This window comes from Tenrec ecaudatus, chromosome 3 (genome assembly GCF_050624435.1).
Source record: "Tenrec ecaudatus isolate mTenEca1 chromosome 3, mTenEca1.hap1, whole genome shotgun sequence".
NCBI lineage: Eukaryota > Metazoa > Chordata > Mammalia > Afrosoricida > Tenrecidae > Tenrec > Tenrec ecaudatus.
In genome coordinates this window covers 154150566-154156164 of record NC_134532.1, presented here as the reverse complement: position 1 = coordinate 154156164, position 5599 = coordinate 154150566, and the positions used below count along the sequence as shown (strand labels likewise).

Genomic DNA, 5599 nt, shown 5'->3' with positions numbered 1-5599 from the left:
AAAAAATAATCTGTAACTTATCAAGGGTTCATGAGGGAGGGCAGGAGGGGGAAGAAGGGGGATGAAATGGGGAGCTGATATCAGGGGCTGAAGTGGGAAGAGAATGCTGTGAAAATGATGATGGCGGCATATGTCCAAATGTGCTTGACACATTGGAGGAATGTATAGATTATGATAAGAGGTGTAAGAACTCCAATTAAAGTATTTTAAAATAAATAAATAAAATTATAATTATTTTGTCATGTCTTACACCGTCCAACATCTCTCTTCACCCACTTTTCTGTAGTCTGTCCCATCTCTCTTTACCCACTTTTCTGTAGTCTGTCTCTTCACCCACTTTTCTGTAGTTCTGTATAACCCCTCAGGGAGGGGTTATATATAGATCATTGTGATCAGTTTCCTCTTTTTCCCCCACCTTCCCCAACCCACACCCACCCTGGTATCACTACTTTCATTATTGGACCTGAGGGGTTTATCTTTCTTGGATTCCCTGTGTTTCCAGCTCTTATCTGTACCAGGGTACATGCTCTGGTCTAGCCAGATTTTTAAGGTAGAATTGGGATCATGATAGGGGGGGAGGAAGCATTAAAGAACAAGAGGAAAGTTATATGTTTCATCGTTGCTGCACTGCACCCTGGCTGGCTTGTCTCCTCCCCAAAACCCTTCTTTAAGAGGATGTCCAGTTGCCTACAGATGGGCTTTGGTCCCCACTCTCCTCTCCCCCTCATTCACAGTGATATGATTTTTTGTTCTTTGATTACTGATACCTGATCCCATTGATACCTCGTGATCACACAGGCTGGTGTGCTTCTTCCATGTGGGCTTTGTTGGTTCTCAGCTAGATGGCTGCTTGTTTATCTTCAAGACTTTAAGCCCCAGATGCTAAATCTTTTGACAGCCGGGCACCATCACCTTTCTTCACCACATTTGCTTATGCACCCACTTTGTCTTTAGGGATCCTGTCAGGAAGGTGAGCTTTGGAAAAGTGAGCATCATAGAATGCCATTTTAATAGAACAAAGTGTTCTTGCATTGAGGGAGTACTTGAGTAGAGGTCCAATATCCACCTGCTGCTTTAATACTTAATATATAAATGGATGTACGTAAATCTATTTCCCTATCATTATATATAAATATCTTACATATGTACATGCTTGTATTTAGACCTCTATAAATGTCCTTTTCCTTCCAATTCCCTCCTCTATTTCCTTTTACTTGTTTAGAACTACCTTAATTATACAAATAAATATACACAAGTCTTAAATGATTAATGAGTTAAAGCAAATTAAAAATCATAATAGTAAGGGGAGGAAATATTAAAGAACTAGAGGATATGCTACATCAGGGCTATACCACACCCTGGATTTATAATCCTTTCTGTGTGACCTTCTGAGAAGGACTGTCCAATTAACTTTCAGATGGGTTTTGGGTCTCCACAACATCCTCACCCCTTCACATAGATTTGGTTGCTTGATTTCAATATGGATTAAAGCTCAATGTAAAGAAGACAAAATCCTCACAACTGGACTAATAGGTAACAACATTGTGATGAATGGAGAAGGGGTTAACATTTTCAAGGATTACATCTTGCTTGGCTCCACAATCAATGTTCAAGGAAGCAGCAGCCAATAATAAAAAGATTAATTTTGTGTCTGTTTCTGCGGGATACGTGGTAACCATTCTGTTGGAAAACTGAGTGATTTTTGCCTCATTTTCCTGCTTGTTTTTTCCTCCTTTTTACTTTATCAGTAAAGTGTGGTTATGGGTTGCAAGAGGAAGAATCTAAAGTCATGGTGCTGGTAGTTTAATAGAGAATTTGATGATGAGAAGATCCTATACAGCAACAAAAAGCAACAAGAATGTCATATCTGTCATTTAAAAAACTGTACATTGGACCCGGTTTAGCTATTCATTGTATGCAGGTTCATAAAAAGACAATAGGTGCTGTACCAAATGCCATGCCTGGGAGAACAGACAGAATTGGAAATATATAGTATCGAAGATATTCCCGAAAAGGACATGGATGAAAGATGATGGCTTTGTAAAGAGAAAACAAGAAAGTTTAAAGAAAAAAAAAGGCAGCAAAATCATTCTAATGAATATGTTGATTATGATGAGTCTGCAGCTTCAAATTAATTTCAACCACAGCCTGTTCAACCTTAACAAGTTTACATCTCTCCAATGGGTCTGCCACCCATCCCAGGAGCCCAGGAATGCTACCAGGCATACCTACATTAATGCCAGGTGTACCCCCTCAGATGCCTGGTGTACCACCAGGCCTTCCCCCACTTGTTCCACGCCCTGTCAGTCCTCCAGTGACTCAAGCACAGGCTGTTTCAGTACCAGGTTCTCTTAGTAGATCACCCACACCTGCAGCAATAGTTCCCGCCCCTCAGCCGCCAGTTACTAAGCCTCTTTTCCCCCGGCGCTGTGCAGGCTCAGGCCTCTGTCCAAGGACCTGTCACTACAGATATGAAGCCCTGAAATAGTACCCAGCAGCAACTACAGAATCCCCAAAGCCCACATTCCCTGCTTATACTCAATCTGCAGCTTCAACCACAAGTCCAACAAATAGCTCGGCAACTAAACCAGTGGCTTCAATAACAAGTAAGCCTTCTACCCTGACAACAACCGGTACAACCAGTAAGTTGATGCGTCCAGATAAGGATATATCACTGGAAGAGAGAAGGGCACTGATACCAGAATATCAGCGGGATCTTCCTCAACCAGGACAGTCTCCCATTTGTAATCCATGTGTTGGAGCAATTGGAGGTCTGATGCCACCACAGCCAGGCATCCCACAGCAACAAGACCTCAATGCCTCCTCATGGTCAATATGTTGGTCATCATCAAGATATGCTAGGTTACCTTCCTGGTGCTTTGCCCCATATGCACAGGGACCACCAATGATGCCCCGTACCAAGTGGGCCTCCTCAAACTCCAATGGGAATGAGACCTTCTATAATGTTGCCAGGTGGCCGATACTGATCTTACTTTAGCCAGTCTAATAGGTTTGGAGATTAAACGTTTTATTAACTTGTGGTGCTTATACAGCCAAGCTTCCATTAATTAAGGCTCCATTGTGACTTTAACAAGCATTATCTTCCCACGTACCAGGAACTATTGGAAATTTATTTTACATGGGAAAAATTATTTGAAATAATAAAGCAAGAACTTTTCTGTTGGAGATATTTTTAATTGAGAGATATTATAACAATCCATAATTCAATTAGATCAAGCACAATTGTACATTTGCTATTACCATCATTTTCAAAACATTTGATTTCTTCTTGAACTCTTTGATAGCAGCTCCCCTTTATCCTTCCCTCCCCAACTCTACTCCCCAGGAACCCTTATTATTATATTGTATTATATTATTTACACACACACACACACACATTGCTGTATCTTAAACCATCCAATGTATCCATTCACCTCCAATTCTGTTATTCATTACCCTCAAGTGGAGTTAAAGAGTCATCATTGCTATTGATTCCCCCCCCCTTCCTGTAAACCCAGGGGGTCATTACTCCCATTATTATTTTTGAAGGGTTCATCTATCTTGGATTTCAAGCATCAAATGACCTTAATTATACAAATGAACATAAACAGGTCTTACAAGATTAGTGAGGTGAAACTAAGACCATAATATTAAGAGGAGGAAATATTAAAGGGCTAGAGGATAGATGTATGTTTCATCAGTGCTATACTGCACTCTGGATATATCATCCTTTCCATATGACCCTTCTGTGAGCAACTGTGTAACTATCTTACAGGTGGGCTTTGTGTCTGCACTTTGTCTACACTCCTTCACGTTAATCTGATTGCGAATTATTGAATTTCTGATACCTACTTCCATCCGCACCTCATGATCACACAGGCTGGCCTGCTTCTCCTATGTGGGCTTTACTTCCCTTCTAGATGGCTGCTTGTTTAATTTCAAGCCTTTAAGACCCCAGATGCTATATCTTTGAATAACCGGGCACCATCATCTTTCTTCACCACATTTGTTCATGCAATGGTTTTGTCTTCAGCAATTGTGTCAGGAAAGTGAGTATCATACAATGCTACATTATTCAAACAAGTCATTCTTGCACTGAAGTAAGATTTAAGTAGAGGCCCAAAGTCTGTCTGTCTGTCTATCTATCTATCTATCTATCTATCTATCTATCTATCTATCTATCTTCCTCTCTCTGAACAGCTGGTGGCTTTGAACTACTGACTATGTGGTTAGCCATCCCATGCTTAACCCACCAGGGTGCCTCCACTTACAGAACCAAGGAACTAGAACCCATCACAGAATTGGTCAGAATATTTAAACAAAGTTGCTTCTGGAAGTCACTGGTTTGAGCCTAAGAGCACACAAGTCCTTGTAGACATAGTATTATGTAAGTTCATCTGCTGACATGTCTAGAACATGCGGGCCTCCATCAGCTGATGTTGAGAGACTGTGAATGTGGATCGTTTCTTTTGCATGCCATGGCTTGGTTCAAAATGTTTTTTTTGCAAGTCAGAGGATATTTTTTGCAAGATGTGGTTTCTGTTTTCATTTTCAGTCCCTCCATCTTGGCCTACCTGTTAGCAGAAGGTGTTTGTTGTTGTTGTTTACTTTATCTACCAAATTTGCATGTCATCCTTGCACAGGGGCCTTTCTCTGTATCATTCCAATTTTTTAGTATATGTGCTGCTGAAGCAAGCACTCCAAAGTCTATCTTAAAGCAGGAACTTTTCTTGAAGTTGCAATTTATACTCTATGGCTTCTTTTTCATGTTGCATCTAGGTTCTTAGAAGTGAAGTATAGTAAATTTGGTTCATTACATTGTGAAGGTGTAGGAATTATATGAACATATCACCTTAATTAAGGCAAGTTCTAGCAGCTTATGTTGTGATTTGTAAAGTTACGCCTTCACAGCAGTTCAGATGCTGTGAAACTTTATGTCCCCAACCTAGTTTGGTGAGGGCTGTAACTGTTTCCAAGCACTTGTACATTGCAAGTGTGAATGTGTAACAATACTTAATGTAGTCAGAGTACCTAATGTTGCAGGGTTTAAGAAATTTAACCACCTAGGTCACTTGACTTTTCTATACTGTTAAACTTCATTGTTATAAAATGAGAAGGGGGAAAGAAATCAAAAGATGCTTTTTATTAGGTAAATCAGCTGCACAAGATCTCTTAAGCAATGATGTTACTTTGAGGACTAAGGTGTGCCTGACCCAAGCCATGGTATTTTCCATTGCCTCATATGCATGTGAAAGTTGGGCATTGAGTAAGGAAAATCACAGAAACACATGCATTTGAATTGTGGTGCTGGAGAAAAATATTGCAAATACCACACACTACAGAGGTCCGTCTGAGCTCTCTTGGAAGAAGAATAGCCAGAGTGCTCCTTAAAAGCCATTATGACAAGATGTCACCTTACATACTTTGTATATGTTATCAGGAAAGACCTGTTCTGGGGAAAGGCCTCATGCTTGGTAAAGTGAAGGAGCCATGAAAAAGAGGAAGGCCCTCAAAGGGATGGGCTGATGAAGTGGCTTCCACAATAGGCTCGGGCATCAGAACAATCTGTGAGGATAATTTAGGCGCGGGCAATGGTTTG

The 5599-nt window shown here is 40.6% G+C and overlaps 2 pseudogenes; one reads left to right on the top strand and one right to left on the bottom strand.

Annotated features, from left to right (window-relative positions):
* Positions 1 to 1760: 1760 nt before the first annotated feature.
* LOC142443628 (BUB3-interacting and GLEBS motif-containing protein ZNF207 pseudogene) lies at positions 1761 to 2987 on the top strand (annotated as a pseudogene).
* A 1611-nt stretch (positions 2988 to 4598) lies between these two features.
* On the bottom strand, positions 4599 to 4699 carry LOC142444035 (U6 spliceosomal RNA; annotated as a pseudogene).
* Positions 4700 to 5599: the final 900 nt, after the last annotated feature.